Genomic DNA, 18,580 nt, shown 5'->3' with positions numbered 1-18,580 from the left:
TTCCTTCAGTTCAAGCCTTCTCTTGCATGTCTCTGCACCCGTTTTCATCAGAAAGCTATGAAAATATATGTATAATTTAGCAAATGACATGCAATCAAAAAGAAACCTTAATGTGTTTCAAAAAACGTCTACTAAGTTCAAGTAATAGGTTAGACATGGAAGCAAAGCGAATTGAAATACTTGCACCTGAGGGATTTAAAAGTCTCTGTCCTGTCACTCTGGCATTTCACCTAAACATGACATATTCCCAACCTAATAACTGGGCCCCACCCACATCCCCTTGTGTCCATATCCCACACTGTTGACCATAAGCTCCAGACCCTGCAAGACTGAAGCCTTGATTCACACCCACTGGTCCCACCCTAGGAACTGAGTTCTCTGCCCTTGTCCCTAATCATCACTTGCTCATTGTCACTTTATACTTCTGTTAATTATTATCCTTTGCTGCCAAACTTAAAATAATATTCCTGTAAGAGACTGCTGACTTGTATAGACAAGTCTCGTTCTAGATCTTAGGACATTCTTTCTACCAGACTTGCTAAACTGAATTCAACTTTACTCATAATATACACACTGTAACTGCCTTTAATTCCCTTGCGCATTTTTCTTTCTTCAGGAAGCACTTATTAATCACTACTTTTTTTTATTAATTAAAAAAAATAAAGTAACACAACATTTAGAAATCATTCCATTCTACATATGCAATCAGTAATTCTTGATATCATCACATAGATGTATGATCATCATTTCTTAGTACATTTGCATCGATTTAGAAAAAGAAATAGCAAGACAACAGAAAAAGAAATAAAATGATAATATAGAGAAAAAATAAAAATAAGAAACAAACAAACAACAAACAAAAAAACTATAGCTCAGATGCAGCTTCATTCAGTGTTTTAACATAATTACATTACAATTAGGTAGTATTGTGCTGTCCATTTTTGAGTTTTTGTATCTAGTCCTGTTGCACAGTCTGTATCCCTTCAGCTCCAATTACCTGTTATCTTACCCTGTTTCTAACTCCTGATGGTCTCTGTTACCAATGACATATTAATCACTACATTTTCTTAAAGTTTTCTAAAAGAAATATTAAGGTATAATTTTATTTTTCCCAGTTAATAAAGACCTATCTTGAAAAGATTAACATCACTTACTGGTTTAGAGCATGTCTTCAACTGTGTGCCTTCAATCTGTTGGATTTGCTGTTATCCAACAGAATAAAAATCAATTTAACATAAAAAATGTATCAATTCTGTAATTCTCTATTCCTAAACCCATCTATTCTAGCTTGCTAGCTGCAGGAATGCAATATACCATAAACAGAATGGCTTTTAAAAGGGGGAATTTAATAAATGCTAGTTTACAGTTCTAAGGCCAAGAAAATGTCCCAATTAAAACAAGTCTATAGAAATGTCCAAAAAAGGCATCCAGGGAAAGATACCTTGGTTCAAGAAGGCCGATGAAGTTCATGATTTCTCTCTCAAGTGGAAGGGAACATGGCAAACACAGTCAGAGTTTCTCTCTCATCTGGAAAGGCATATGGTGAACACGGATCAGGTTTCCTCTCTCATCTGGAAGGGCACATGGCGAACACAGCATCATTTGCTATCTTCTTCTCCTGGCTTCCTGTTTCATGAAGCTCCCCAGGAGGCATTCCCTTCTTTATCTCCAAAGGTCGCTAGCTGGTGGACTCTGCTTCTCGCAGCTATGTCGTTCTGCTCTGCTCTCTCTGAATCTCTTATTCTCCATAATCTTTCCTCTTTTATAGGACTCCAGTAACAAATCAAGACCCGAATGGATGGAGACATGTCATCACCTAATCCAGTTTAACGACCACTCTGGATTAAATCACGTCTCCAGGGAGATGATCTAATTACAGTTTCAAACATACAGTGCTGAATAGGGATTATTCTGCCTCTCTGAAACGGGATTTAGATTAAAACATGGCTTTTCTAAGGGATATGCATCCTTTCAAACCAGCACACCATCACAGATGATGAACTGGCAAACAGCTGTTTATTTTTGTATAAATACAATTGATGCAATTTTATGAAAAAATACAATAAAATAAGTATTCTAATGTTTTAATGGTTAATCACAGAGAAAGTCACTCGATAATCAAAATGTTCCTAGAGTCCAAGTGTTACCATTTCAAGTTCCCTCTTCTAGTTTTCTCTCGGTAAACAGGTGGGCAGATGTTGTCTAACTTAGACAAGCATGATTTGTTTGAGGAACTGGGAAAAATAATTCCCAAGTCTCACCATTTCCCCACATAAGAGGTTTCTTCCTCCAGGGACCTCGATTCACTAGCATGTAATGCTTCTTCCCAATCAAGAGAGTGAAGTTACCATTATTGCTAATGCCTAGCAAATTAAATTATTTCACTCTTCACTGAATAAATACAGTGATTCCAAAAAACTTTAAGTAAATGTGTTGGAGATAAATTATTCATTGGCTCTCATAAATACTAATTTAATGAAGTGTAATTGCTTAATTTAGAACACTGACCCAATTGATAAAATGAAGCTCTTCAAATTTTGAAAACTTCTTACAATTCCATTCAATTATCTTTTATTTAACAAGAAAGTTGTCATGGAACTGATGCCTAATTCAAATCCATAAATTTAATCTAGGCCACAGTTCACATTCTTTAGTCATAAACCAAATAAGCATAGGTAGAGGTACTTTATTTTCTGTCAATATGTGATGAGCTTGTCATGGAATTCATAAACAAAATCCACCTTTGCTGGAAATCTAAATTAAAAAGGTTGATCCCACCTAAGGTCTAAACCTCAAGCAGTAGGTGAGAGGGTACTAACATATCCATTGGCAGTTTATAAGATAGATTTGAAGATAAATATCAGCTTTCTTTGATTTGACCAGTTTCTGCCTTCAAATCAGACATAGGCTTAAAATAAAAATACTGATCGTTATGTTTTTTACATTAAATTACCAAATTCCAAAGTGGCCATTTTTATCATATGAAAAAATATTTCTCATGTTCACTATGAATGATGCATGTGATATATCAATAAATTATTTGCTTAGAGATATATTCTTATATAATGCCATTAATTGATGATGTATGTTTTCCTCAGTATTCAAAATTAGAAAGCATCAGTAAAATAGGAAAAAGTTATTGTATCTTATTAAAGACACACTCTTAGTTAATTTACCTTTGTTCCAGAGACTAAAACAAATTACATGCTATATATATTTCTTATAAGGAAATATCGTATTACTGGGATAATATAAAATTTCACTAAATCTAGATTCTACAGAGGAAGTAGTCATCAATGTATATATGCCATATATAAAGAATGCAGCATCTTAGACTAATGATCATTTTTAACAATAATTTTATTATTTTTGTTAATGATTAAATATGAATTGAATAAAAAATCAAGCAATATTGAAAAGTGACAATTATATAAATGTTTACCTCTGTTAACATTTTTATAACATTCTTCAAGGAAAAAACTTTCTATAGTTTTGTCTTTCAGTCTCTGTCTCTTTGTAGCTCTATCTTAGTTTCTCTTTTGTATAAATGTACCCACAGTATTCAGACTGCCTTGTATCACTTTTGACCCAAAATATTAACAAAAGTATACTCTTCATTTGCAAGCATAGATTCAAACTTCTGTACTTAATGATTGTTTTGTTATCATATATAATTTTATTTAATAATTATTGATGGGCAATCACCCCAAATATAAAGGATTTTGTTCAAATTTTCTCCTGACCACAACTTTGCACACTCATATAATTATATTTTATTTGACTTTAAGAAATTAAGACCAGTCTGTCAGAGTCTATGTAGATTTAATAACTTGGTTACATATCAAATTTTTATGCATGGGGATTGAACAATGTATCCACCCATCGAAAGAGGTGAGATAAACAACATCTACACACATTCTCAAAAATTGGGTTTGGTAAATATTTTCAATTTCTATCTACATTAGAAGCTTTGCATTTTCTGTTACACTACACATTTTAAACTTCTACTGAAATCTCAGTTTCCTTTGTGAAATTGACATAGTTTTTTTTCTCTCTAACTTATTTGTATTCAATTTTTAATCTGAGATATAATTTGTGTACTATATAATTTACCCTTTTAATGTACAAAATTCAATAGTTTTGGTATATTTGCAAGGTTATGCAATCATCACCACTAATTCCAGAATATTTGTCACCTCAATAAAAAAACCCATACCCATTATCAGTAACTCTCCATTTCCCCCTTCCCCCAGTCCCTAGAAACACTCAACAACTTTCATTCTCTATGAATTTCTTGATCCCACACATTTCATATGAATGAGATCATACAGTCAGGCCATTTTGTCTTAAACTGAGCACAATGTTTTTAAGGTTCATCCATGCAATAAAATGTATCAGTGCTTCATTCCTTTTCATGGCTTAATAATATCCCACTATATATATGCACCATATTTTGTTTATCCATTAATTGCTCAATGGTTATTTGGATAGCTTCCTCATTTGGATAGCAGGAATAATGTTGCCAAGAAGAGTCATATTCAAGTTTTTGTGTAAGCAAGTTTTCATTTCTCTTGGGTATATAACTACTAGAATTACATGTGGCTTATACTCCATGTTTACTTTTTAAAGAACTGCCAGATTTCTGTCTAAAGACATTCCGCCATTTTGCATGTGCACTAGCAATTGGGTGGGTTCCGACTTCTCCACATACATCCCAAAATTTTTTATCTTCCATCTTTTTGATAGCTATGCTAGTGTGTAAAAAACAATATTCCATTGTGTGTTTTAAGTTTCATTTCGCTAATGACCAATAATGTTAGGTGTGCTTATTGCCATTTGTATTTCTTCCTTGGATAAAAATGTATGATTGTTTGTTTAATTTAATTTTCTGATTTTCCATTAATAATGTAGAAAAATATAATTGATTCTGGTGTGTTGATCTTCTGTCATGTATTCTGAGATCTTATGCTGAACTTGTTTATTAGCTCTAATAACTTGTTACTGCATTCCTTAGGATTGTCTTCATACAAGTTCATGATGTCTGCAGATAGAGATAGTTTTACTCCTTCCTTTCCAATTTGGATGCTTTCTTTATCTCTTTTGCTTTACTAATTGCTAAATACAACATTGTCTTCTTCCTTGACGTTAGGGGGAAAGTTTTCAATCTTTCAACATTAAGTATGATGTTACCTGTGGGGTTTTGCAGATGATGTTTTTCAAGGTTCAAGAAATTCCCTTCTATTCTTGCTTTGTTGGATGCTTCCATCATAGAAGAATATATATATATAGGTATGGGCAAGCCCTGGAATTCAACCTGTTGCCTGCCCAGAAGGGTATTTTTAATTAAAAAAATTTTTTTTGCACTTATATCCAAGATCATATTGTTGTATAGAATTTTCCTTAATTATTCAATTTATTTTATAATTCTTCATAGAAAGAACTTTGGTAGTGGGTCACTGAAAGGTTATAAACCATTTTCTATTTACTATTCTCAATGAAAATGGAAGAATCATTACTAAATAAAAGTGATAACTTAGTTTTCAATTTGGATATTTCCCACCAGAATTCTAAAAATCAGACAAGATGATTCTTCAGCTGGCAATTGTTTTTCTTTCAGCTTTGGCCCAAAGGACCTTCTGCCATTCATTTTAATAATTGCATTTAGAGTGTGCTGTTGCACATGCACATTTATTGTAATAACTATAATTCCAAATGTGTTCTATTCTTTTCTCCACCAGTATTGCTGTTTGGTGCATATTACCGTAACATCTGCCAAAAGCCTTGTCACTTTCCAATTTCAAAGACAAAACAGAATTGTGATCCTCAAAATGTGAAGAACAGAGTCTAAAGCAGAAAATAAAACAGAGAATAAACAAAAGACAGACACAGATAACAGTCCCATAGGGACTTTTTATTTATTTTTTATTTTTTTATTTTTTGGTGTCTGTATGTGGGGATTTTATGTTTTTTTCTTTAAGAAGTCCTTTGATTAGAAGAAAACTCAGGTTGGCAATGGTGGACAAACTCATTAAAGATAAAGAAGACCCATAAATATCAATATTTCATTTCAAATGTCATTTTTCAACTACATTACAACAAGAACATTAAACTCAAATGGCTCTACACCCTCACTGACATCACCGCCCTTAATTATAACAAATTAATCTTTTAAATTCTTAGCATCATTGGATGCTAAACTTGACATTAAGTGAATTTGCTCCCACCATTCTGTTCCCTGCCATATTTAAAAATATATATATTTCTATCAAGATATCTTCACACACATATAGTTCATCTGAAGTATATAATCAATGGCTCACAGTATTATCATATTGTTGTGTATTCATCACTATGATCATTTTTAGGACATTAGCGTCATTCCAGAAAAGGAAATAAAAAGAAAAAATTCATACATCCCATCCCTCTTGACCCTCCCTCTCATTGACCACTAGTATTTCAATCTACCCATCTTTTTACCCTTTATCTCCGCTATTATTTATTTTTTGTCCTTATTTTTCACTTATTTGTCCATAACCTAGATAAAAGGAGCTTCAGACACAAGGTTTTCACAATCACACGATCATATTTTAAAAGTTATATCTTTATACAATCGTCCTCAAGAATCATGGTTACTGGAACATAGCTCTACAGTTTCAGGTACTTCCCTCCAACCACTCCAGTACACTGTAAACTAAAAACGGATATCTTTATAATGCATACGAATAACCTCCGGGATAACGTCTTGACTCTGTTTGAAATCTCTCAACCATTGAAACTTCATTTCGTCTCATTTCTCTCTTCCCTTTTTGGGTCAAGAAGTCCTTCTCAATCCTATGATGCTGTGTCTGAGCTTATCCCAGGAGTCCTGTCCCATGTTGCTAGTGACATTTACACCCCTGGGAGTCATGTCCCACATGGGAGAGAGGATAGTGAGGTCATCTGCTCATTGGCTTAGAGAGACAGCCCCTGCCATATTTTGATTGATCTATTTGCCTCTGGTGGGGATACCTCAGCTTTGTTATTATCAAGAGAGACAAACTTCTGGAGATAGATTCTTTAGAGAAACAAAAGGAAATTGATATGGTCTGAAATAAGCTAACCTAAGAATATATTTTCCACTGGCACTACCTTCCTTGATAAATTACTGAAATGAGAAGTCAGGTGATGAATGCAGATATTTGTTGAATGTATTTTCCTGGATTTTAAATTGCATTATATTATTTGTAAGGTGTGGTCAATTATATCGAGGCTGTACTATTGACTGATTTTTAAATGTCAATTTATCTATAAAAAAGTTGATACAACATATACACCTTGTCAGGTGATTTTGTTTAAGTTTCTTGAATCCCCCCAAAATGTTATACCTACAGATTAAATGGTGAGAAAATGATGCATACTTTCTCCACACCATATGAGATGATAGTTAAATAGTTTGTCAATTATCCTCCTCATGTGTAGAAAGTAAAACACAATACTATAGACATATTTGGTCCTATAGAAAAATATAGAAATATTTTCATTTCTCAAGTTTGTAAGATATTAATATCAAAAGGCTTCCACAATGAGGGCATAATTTAAAGATATTTTCTTAATTATAAAATTAATATAGACTCCCAGAATGATGATGGAATAAGACTGGTTGATTTCACCCCTGCCCCAAGGAATAGCTAGAGAAGTGACAATAAAGTGACCAGGACAGTGAGTGACCTGGGAGGGTCTTCTACACTTATCATATGTATATTTTATACAAATAATATATTAATTTTTTTGTAAATTTTTAACATTTTTTATTATGAAATATAGCATAATTTGCTGTCTCGACAGGGATTCCCTATTGGAGTCAGAGACTCCCAAATCAAGAGGCCATGCTGTTGACCTTGAGACTTGCTCTTGTGAAGCTTATTTATGTAGCAGAGAAGCTAAGACCACCTATAGTTACTCCTAAGAGTTATCTTCAGGGGAACTCTTTTGTTGCTCAGATATATACTCTCTCTCTTTAAGCCAAATTCTGCAGGGAGAATCATTACCCTCTCCCTACATGGACGTGACATCGGGGCGAAAGTCTCCTTGGCAATATGGGATGTGAAACCCAGGGATGAGCCTGGTCCTGGCACCTTGTGATTGACAATGCCTTCTTGACCAAAATGGGGAAAGCAATGTGACAAAATACGGTATCAGTGTCTGAGAGAGTTCAAATAGAGTAGAGAGGCTATTCTAGAGGCTACTCTTATGCTAACTTCTGCTAGATATTGCTATTTACCATAGTTTGCCAAACCCCAACCAAAACCATTCCTATCAACCCTAAGGAGCACCTAAGGCTCTATTTTAGATTCTACTAAAGCTTCATGGAGTACAATTACTTTCCAGAAATCTATACCCTCCAGATGTGTTTGTGGGCCAAATAAGTCCTGAAACCCAGAGGGTCCAGCCTCTCCAAGAACATCAACTTGTTCCATCCCTCTGTCCTATATTATTAACAGCCCTATCCAACATGCAAAAAGTAGAATGGGTAAAGCCCAAATACCCCTAAAGATTGGAGGAGGATCAGAGAAGGGGGTGTTATAACAGAGAAGATAGGATTTAATAAATGAGTATGAATGCTGAATCATTATATTGATATTTCTTTTAATCCCCAGTGTCTTAGAGCAGCTAGAGGGAAAAGTCAAAAATTATGGAATTGTAAACCATAACAAACTCTGAAATCTGTTCCATAATTACTCGTTACAATGTAATTTGCTGTTCTTTTGTATATATGCTATATTTCATAATAAAAAATGTTAAAAATCTGCAAAAAATTAATATATTATTTGTATAAAATATACATGTGATAAGTGAAGATAATTAAAGGTTTCCACAGATGTCTACTATTCATTTGATAAAGGCTACATCATAATTATTTATATATTTTACATACAAACATACATGATTATGGTTTTGTACTTATTCATATTTTATGATGACAATCCATTGGACTTAAATATCCTTCCAAAATAATATTTTAATGGCTGTCTAGAATTCTAAAAATGAATGAATCTTAATTTACTTTAATAGTTTCTTCAGTTGAACATTTAAATTCTTCCCCACTTTTCATGAGCATTTTTGTAGTGGATCTTATTCTCAAATCCTGAGCCATTGGAATGAAATTCTTAGAATTATTTATTATGTTAAATAGACTTTGCCGAATTTTACTCTAGAAAATTCTCTCTGTGTATAGTGCTGCCAGATAGAATTACTGGGTTTATTTACTTATACTCTCAAAATCATTATATTTTTAACAGCACTTTTATAATGAGAAAAACTTCAGGTCTGTTTTTTTCCTTTTCATTTACATTTTATTCATTCACAAGAGAAAGCAGTGCATTATTTAAAATTAACAAAATTTTATAACTTGATACCACAGTTTTAAATTGTGATTTTTAAAATATTTGTTTTAAATATGGCTTTTAAATATAATCTGTATTTATTGTAATCTGGAAACTCATTTTTGAGATTCTTGCTCTGTTATTTTAATTTAGTCTAAAAATACATAAATTAAATGTGACAAATAACATCTGTTTAGAATATCACTAACTATATTCCCAATTTTTAAGATAGAGGGGCTATTTTGCTGCATTTTATATTAAAATAAGAACATGCTAGATAAAATTCATAAAATTTCTGTAGTCTTTGAGAAGTATATGGACCTGAGTGTTAAAAAGGACTACAAAGAAAATATTGATTCATTTTTAAGAATTTTGCAAAAACTAATTAATATATTATGAATAAGTGTTGCTCCTGGTTAAAATTTTGAACACTGAAACCAATTTGAAGATTTCAAAATATGTGTGTTCATACCTTTGTTATAAGACTCTTTGCTAATAGAAAGATTTTTATTAACAGTGGCAAACTTTTGTGGTTAGTCATTGATTTATTGCGTTTTGCTCCTTTTTTTGATTAATCTACCACGTTATTTTAATCATTCTCTTCATTATAATAATTTCCCCATTGTGATATAAGCCTTTCACGAAAAAGATAATGGTAGGAAAGGGAACATAAACCTTACAGCTAATATTCAGAGATGAGGTTCAGACAGGGTATATATGACCGTCAAGAGTCATTTGCGTATTGATCTTTTCCATCTCTGAGATGTTTTATTGAATATGAACAGAATCATTAGGCCAAAATGATACGTTGTTACAAAGCTGCAGATATTCAATGTCTTATAAGAAACCACTTTCTTGATGCTTTCAGTGAAGCTATGGAGAGTAACAAGTAACAAGAGTGAAGGCAATCATTCTACATGAACCCTCGGAGGAGAGGCACACAGGTGATTCCTCTATTGAAGCATTTTTAAATGTTATTTTAGGCACATCTGGAGAACCAGTAAAGTTGCTATCTAATCACTCCTATAGAATCTTCTCTTGTCCTATATATGCTTATGCCCTCATATTATGGCTTAGCAGCCTGCTTAGACAGTACTGTCCATGAAAGCGAAATGTTTATTGTTTTCTTCTAAACATCATAAAGAAGCTAGCAGCCTGGTTATAAAAGTGGTGAATAAAAATATAATTGATTTCTATGCTCCTAATATCTTAAAATCATCTTGAAAATGCTTTTCATTCAAGAATAAACCTTAATTCTCTGTCATCAGGACAATCACGGGGCCTTTTCAGACCTTACCAAGGCTACACAATACATAAAATAGTCTGGATTTTTGAAGAGTCTTGCTTCTAAAACAGTCTGCGTCTCCTACCTGACAGGAAAGTGGTTTTGGACATTGGACAGACCCACATTCTGCATAAATGTGGCTTTTGAAAGTCAAAAGAGAAGCATTCCTATTTTTAATTTTTAAAGAGCAAATGGAATTTCTTTTATCGCTTCCCACATGCTATTTCTTGTAATTCATATTTCTTTATATGTGCATTTTAAGCAATTTCACATTTGAAGCAAATGCACATTCTCTATTTTTATTACAACATTCTATTATCTATTTTATCACACTTGCATTAAATTATTCAAAACCCTGGTATGTTAAATTTTTAATTTTACATTTATCCTGTCAATATCTGAAATACATCAGTCATGTACTGTTATGTGGTGTGGTGGCTTGGAGCTATGCACTCTAGAAAAACATGCTCTTAAACTTAACCTGGTCATGTAGCGGTGAACCCATTATAAGTAGAACCTTTTGATGAATTTACTTCAGTTACGATGTGGCCCAAATAAATCAGGATGGGTTTTAATCCCATTCCTAGAGTCCTTTATAAGGAGAATGAAATTTAGAGAGAAAGCCACAGGGAAAGACAGAAGCTGGAAGTCAATGGAAGTGAGAAGCCAGGAGAGGTTTCCATGCGCTTTGCCATGCGACAGAACAGCCAAGGAACAAGGCTCACCATCAGCCAGCTCCAGAAAGCAACAGTCTTCAGGGAGAAAGCATCACCTTGATGACACCTTGATTCTAGACATATCTTAGCCTTAAAACCATGAGCCAATAAATTTTAGTTGTTAAGGCCAGCCCATTGCGCAGTATTTGATTTAGCAGCCAGGAAACTAAAACATATGGATGACATATTTCCCCATGAATTTGTGAAATGCGTGTGTTTCAAAGCTATTTGCTAGATATATAGTTTCATGACTATTAAATTGATTTTACTTTTATCAATATACTTCTTTATTCTTTTGTTTATGAATTATATTGTTTTGCTCAAGTTCTTTTTCATTTTTAATTTGCTATACATTCCCTTTTATATATGTTAGTCTCCCAAAAAGGGAGAAAAGGATGAAGAGCCAAGGAATAAAGACAGCCTCTGGGATCTTGAGAAGGCAAAGACACATCTCCTGAAGCCCCAGAACGGGACATTGCCCTGCTGACATCTTCATGTTAGTCCAGTGAGATGTAGGTCAAATTTCTAATGTACAGAACCGTAAGGTGATGGATTTTGTAGATTTTAGCCACAGAGTTTGTGGCAGTTTGTTGCAGCAGCCTTAGAAAACCACCATACGTTCCCAAACTAGCTTATATAAAACAACACACTTTACCTCTCATTTTCTTTCTTTATTAGCCTGTTTTACTTCAATTCAAAGCACTTATTACCATTAGTATAACATGATTTGTGATAATATCAAATAATATATATAATATAGTTTGATGTGATGTGATATGGCTCACTTTAATGAAGATTTCTTGAGTAAAAGGGCTTTTTTTTTTGGTTCACTGCTGTAGCTCCAGAACCTAGAAAAGTGCTCGACATATATTACTCTAAAATATCTATAAGATTGAAGAATCTTTGTCTTAATATTTTTTAAATTTCTCTAAAACTCTTTAGCTCTCTATGTATTCATTCATATTTTAAGTTCAAACTATTTAGTTGACCCTTTCAATATCAAAGCTTTTAAAAGTTTCATTAGACCGATATGTTGCTAATGCCTAAATCTCTATTTCCTATGTTGACATATGCCCAACATTCCAGAACTACACTTTAGCTTCTTTCTAGATATATTAAATCTCATAATCTATTAGGCCTCAAAATTAAGATAAAATATAATGTATTTTATATTCATGCTCATAAATCAAGTTAATGACATCAGTATTTGTTCTTTCAGTATTTCCACTTTAAAATCTTTGTTCACTAATATTTCTCCATATCTTCATGCCAAGAGATAGCAATCTGCCTTATGATCAAATCCTATACATTTATTTTTAAATTATTTCCCAAATGTAGCAACTATACCACTCCATCCTCCATTGCCTCATTTCTTGTTCTCATCATATGGTATGGACAAAGTCTTCTCTGCACAACCCTCCATCTCTTCTCTCTGCAAGTACTATCTTCCAATGCCAGTGTACTCCCTGCTCCATCAGAACTTTATTCCACAATCAAGCCATTCTGATGTGTTGTGTTTAGCTTCCATGTCACAAAGTGGAATGCTTGATTTCAACCACCAGAGTTCTTCTGAAGACATGAAGGTGGGCATGCCATTCCTCTCCAGCAACCCTTTTGGTTCCCTATAGCTTATGACATATACTTCACACTCCTTCACTGATCATACAAAGTTGTCACAAACGTAGGTTCGGAAAAGTAACTTTAAATTTTTCCACGATGTTAACTTTATTGCCAAGGACATTATCTAGCCAATTCAGATTTTCTCAGTTTTTTAGGTTTCTGTCGTTCCCTCATTATTCCTCAATTGCCATTTAAGTGCTTTTGCTTTTATACTGATATGGAATTACAGTGAGCAAAAGGGGAGGAATAAATTAAGATTGCCACCCAGTGAGATATAAATGAATCCTTTCTGATCTTTAGGCACGCTTGACCCTCCACCCTGGCTCCTTCTGAAATTACCATCTTCTATGCATCTCCACATATGAATGAATGTTCCATATTAGTCCTCATCCAGAATCCTTGAGTATTTCTCAGCAGTTTCTGTCCTTTCAGTGGGACTTGGATGTCTCCCTTGCCATTCTGTGACTAGTTAAGAGTTGCTGCAGCTACTTCACATTATTTATGGTCTTGGGAACCTCATGCAGCCACTTTACCTTCACTACAATGGCATGTTTTGACAAAGTAGATGGAAATTGTAGGCCCTTACTAAAAGTCTCAACGTCCCAAGCAACAGTTACAGGTACCCCTTGCCCTTGGATTCTTAATTTTCTTTATTTTCTGTTCACCCTCCCAAAAGCTAAGTATGGAGGACAGTGGATAGGGGACAGACGCTGACCATGTAACTTTCTTTACTGCTTCCCTTTCCCCTAGAGATGATTCTGACCTGAGAAAGAGAATAACTGAGAAGGGAATGTTCTGTTTTCACAGATCCTCACAAATAAATCCAGCCCTTTGTCTGGGTGGTAGCTTTACAAAATAAAACCCAGCGATTTGATTTTATTCACTGATCCAGCATGGACAAAGTCCCTTTAGAGTAATGTTCATACTTTACATTTATGGCCTGGCAGGAGGTCTTGAGTAAAAGAAAAAAGCAGAACAGGAAAAGATTACAAATTAATGCCTCACGATGGCACTTCTGCACTCGAGACCTCGCACAGGCTATAGCTCACCTACATTTGTGGTCTGCTTTCACTTTACTTCCTTAAGGCTTTTGCAGTCTGAACCTTTGGTACATTTTTCTATCTTTCTTGAATATGTTTTCTCCAGTCTTTATTTGATACCTATCTACTCACTTTCTAAGATCAAAACTGATATTTCCTCCTTTGTAAACTTGTATAGGGTCCCTGTAACAAATGATCTTTCATAGGCTTTTAAATGATTTCTTTAACAAAATGTATTCAAGTGTATGTGCTTGTCCTGCTCATAGGCCTGTGGTAGACTGAACATAATTTAAATACATTCTTAATTTTAGCCTGCATCCCTGTGGGAATAAACCATTGTAGATAGAGCCTTTTAAAGATGTTATGTTAGTTAACGTGTGGCCCATCTGAATGAAGATGGGCCTTAATTTGGATTACCTGAGTCCTTTATTGCAGAAGAAATTCAGATTTAGTAAGAGAAAGCGGTGGGGTGCAGCCAGAAAGCAGAAGTCAGCAGAACCTGGAAGAGAAAGGAGAGGACATCACGTGATGGCCGTGAGAGAGAGATGCAAGCCAGGGAGACCAAGGCAAACCACCAGAATGCTACCAACTTTAGAGAGAAAGCCATGCCTTGCTGACACAGGATTTTGTATTTCTCCTAGCCTCAGGACAAAACATTCCCATCATTTCAGCCAACCCATTCAATGGTATTTGTCATTGTGTGGAAAACCAAGATGATAGACTTATCTGCAATTGGACCATAATTTTTTTTTTCCTTTGTAGAGAAGAACTGCATCTATTTCAGTTTTATAATCATATTAAATACATTTATTCATTTAAAATATTTACTTTGTGCTTATTACCTGAGAGGTATGGAATCAGGACAGGTAAGTATACAGAGAAATAAATACATGAATAGGGATTCATGTTCTGGATAAATAAAAAGATGTTAAAAATGCAGAAGGTCTGGTGCTGAATGTCAGTGCTGAACGGCGTGTGAGGGTGGTGGAAAGGGGGACTTAGAATCATGTATTTCACTGGAAGGAAAGTTGGAGATTGAAACATGGAAATGTATAGCACAGTGGGTTGTCTGGTGGACAATGCCCATGATTACCTGTACAAATCTTAAACAGTTCTTTCCCAACCTAGAACAAATATAGGACACTATTACAATGAGTTAATAACAGAGGGGTTAATGGGAAAAAGGGTACCTTTTGAAAAATATGGACTATATTTAGTAATATTTTAATACTATTTTATTAACAGTAACAAACGTAGTACAGTTAATATTATGGGTCAATAATAGAAGGAGATAAGGAGTATGGGGGATTTGCATTTTCTTTTTTATGTTTATTTTGTTTTCTGGAGTAATGAAAACTGGTCATGGGGTTGTATGCACAACTATGTGATGATAGCATGAATCAGTGATTTTATACTTTGGATAATTTGTATGCTGTGTGAATATATCTCAACAAAACTGCATAAAAAGTACAGAATGTCTGGTGTGGCAATGGTGGGTGGAGTGGGTGGTTCAAAAACTGCATAGTCCAGAGAGGCTTATCTGAGTTGCTGCCATTTCTGCTGAAATCTGAAAGATGAGAAATAGTAGGTTGGAAAGATGTGAAGGGGATGCCTTACGTAGCAAAAAGAAGTGGCTTGTTCAAAGGCCCAAGTGGAAACAGGCTTATTACATTGAATTAGCAGAAGGGAGGGAAATGTGGCAAGATCATAATAAACAAAGTGAGGATTGGTATGTAATGAAGTTGAAGAAGCAGGCAGGGACCATATTTTCAGGCTGAAGATGGACTTTGGATTCCATTTTAAGGGACACAAGGAACCATCAGATGGTTTAAAGCAGATGTGACTGCTCAGGTTTACGTTTTAAAATATGAGTGCTGCTATGACAGATTTGAATAGTCCCGGAGCAAGAGTGGAAATCTAGTTAGGGAATGTTTGAAGTAGTCCAATGTAAAGAGGAGGGTGGTGGTGTGAAGGGATGATGAGACAGTGCAGACAACATAGTTTCCTATCCAGAAGGGATTTAACCATGAGGCTAAAAAAGCTTGAACTCATGGTCCCTCACTTGCACAGGCAACTTCTGAGGATATTTACCTCATTCTGCATTCATAGTTTTATAATATTTTTCTTAATAAAGAACAGGCCAAAAATTGTATAAACCTTGGGCCCTACAAAATTATGTCTGGCACACATTAATTAAGATGTTATCTAAAGATATTAATATAAACTGTCAGTCACCACAAGGTAATAGGTTCCCTTAGTAAAATATACATACATTTATTTCCTATTTTGGAACACTCTAGAATCTGGATAGAATATAAAGTCCTAAAGGCCATACAAAGCCACCTCTAAAGGTGCCCAGGATGATTGACTTCAGAACCATTATAGCCAATCTCATCACTAACTCATTTCTACAATTAAAACAAGTTCCCTTAACTAGGACTTGCGAAAGGTCCTTGCTGGCCCCTGAGACCTCATTCTACCACCTTACCCCTTCTCTTACTGCATTTTGTGTACAGTTGGTGGAAATTGTAGGACCTTACTCAGGTTCCTAGAACCCCCAGAATATAGTTAGTATAGGTACCCCTTTTCTCCTGGATTCTCAACTTTTTTCTGGGTGTTTGATTACTTACCCATCTTCCCTCACCAAGGAAAGTAGGCAGGAGTATTGACAGGAGACAGAAACTCACACGTGACTTACTTTACTGCTTAAATAGTCTTAAATATTTCTTATTCTACACTTTCACCAAGGAGTTTTTTCTGTCCCAAATCTAGGTAACTATTTCAGCTCAAGGAGTAATTTTATGTTTTATCAAAGGCACTGATTACCACTTAGGAGCACATTTCTATCTATAGCCAGATCCATCTGGAAGATATTGTCCGTTAGTTAGGAAGCGGAACAGGCATATATTTTCCAACATAATCATCTATTATATATAATCAATCATGCTATTTTAAGTGTCTTAATGGGCCTTTATAACATATGTAGAAATACCAGTGACTTTAATTGCATATGCCTTCTCCATATACTAAAGATATATTCCTATATATCCCCAAATCTGCAGTTTCAAAACAGCAGCAGATTGCATTTTGGAGAAAAATGTTTTACTATGCACCCTCCAATACTTTGTTGTCATCGTGGGGCAGATTTATAAAAAATTTAAAAAATGGAAAAAATGATTGGAAGAAGCAAAGACACATCATGATAAGATTCCTTCTTTTCTTTATTTTGTCTTTTATACTGTTTATTTTGTTTGTATTACAAAATAATACAAAATTGTATGAAGAATAGTATAAATGAAAATTGCCCTATTTTTGCCACACATAACGCATTTCCAAATCTCCAAGACAATCGCAGAAAATAATTTGGTATGTAAACTGCTACATCACATGTGCTACATTCATGGACATGTGTTTGCTTTAAAATATGAAATTAGACAATAAAAGGTGTCTACAATTTGTTTTTCCTGACTTACAGTGTAAATCAGCATATTCCATGGTAGTGTATAACAATTTTCCTCTTCTTTTTTATTAAAGCTACTTAGAATTCCATAACATATCATTGTTAATGAAATCATTCAATTCCTAATACTTATTTAAATGCCCCTCTCTCTTGTATTATTAATTTATCATGGAAATATTTGTACATATAATCAATACTATGGAAGGAAAATATATTTATGCTATCATCTACAGAAGAGGAATTGCTAAGACAAAGGTTATTCACATTTTATATTTTGATAGTAATTAAATTTTTCTTCAGAATGTTATACTGAAAAATGCTATGCTCATTTATTTTTCCTACAAAAATGTTTGAAAACATTTTTTTACATGACTTCCAATGTACTGTGGTCATATTTCTTTCAGATAAAACTTTTTTTTTCCTCTGGAGTTGATAGTTATTTCTTCTGTTAGCATTGGCTTGTCTTTTATTGTACTTATTTCTACTCAGGAGCCAAACTTGTTTTTTCTTTAGTAGAGAAGTTATGAGTTTACAGAAGAGTCATACATAAAATACAGGATTCCCATATACCACCCTATTATTAACATGTTACATTGGTATAGAAAATTTGTTACAGTTGATGATAACACATTTTTATTATTATACAATTAACTATAATCCCATGTGTACCTTAGGGTTCGTAGTTCCTGTACTGTAGTTCCACGGATTTTTTTGAGAGAAAATTTGCTTAGCACATATCAGTCTAACATTTCCCCTTTTAATCACATTCATAAATATATATTTCGATGCTATTAATTACTATCATAATGTGGTGTTACCATCACCACCATCCATTACCAAAACATTTCCATGGGAACCGGTATTCTAGATTCTGATTCTATTGGTTTGTTCATTCTAATTATTTCAAATCAGTTAGATCATGCAATATTTGTCCAACATTTGTCCTTTTGTTTCTGGCTTACTTCATCCAACATGATATCTTCAAGTTCCATCCATGTTGTCACTTGCAACAGAACTTTATTCCCATTTACAGCTGAATTGTATGTGTATGTATGCCAAATTTTATTTATCCATTGTGTGTGTGTGTGTATGCCACA

At 34.1% G+C, this 18,580-nt stretch overlaps 1 long non-coding RNA gene across 1 annotated transcript; it reads right to left on the bottom strand.

Annotated features, from left to right (window-relative positions):
• Window positions 1–1,490: 1,490 nt before the first annotated feature.
• LOC143686091 (uncharacterized) lies at window positions 1,491–18,302 on the bottom strand. The gene is made up of 3 exons (XR_013176895.1): window positions 18,153–18,302; window positions 14,441–14,522; window positions 1,491–1,571 (listed from the first exon to the last, which is right to left on the bottom strand). It is a non-coding gene; the product is annotated as an uncharacterized LOC143686091 (long non-coding RNA).
• Between the last annotated feature and the right edge of the window lie 278 nt (window positions 18,303–18,580).

This window comes from Tamandua tetradactyla, chromosome 1 (assembly GCF_023851605.1).
Source record: "Tamandua tetradactyla isolate mTamTet1 chromosome 1, mTamTet1.pri, whole genome shotgun sequence".
Taxonomy (NCBI): domain Eukaryota; kingdom Metazoa; phylum Chordata; class Mammalia; order Pilosa; family Myrmecophagidae; genus Tamandua; species Tamandua tetradactyla.
This window is presented reverse-complemented; position numbering and strand designations above follow the sequence as displayed.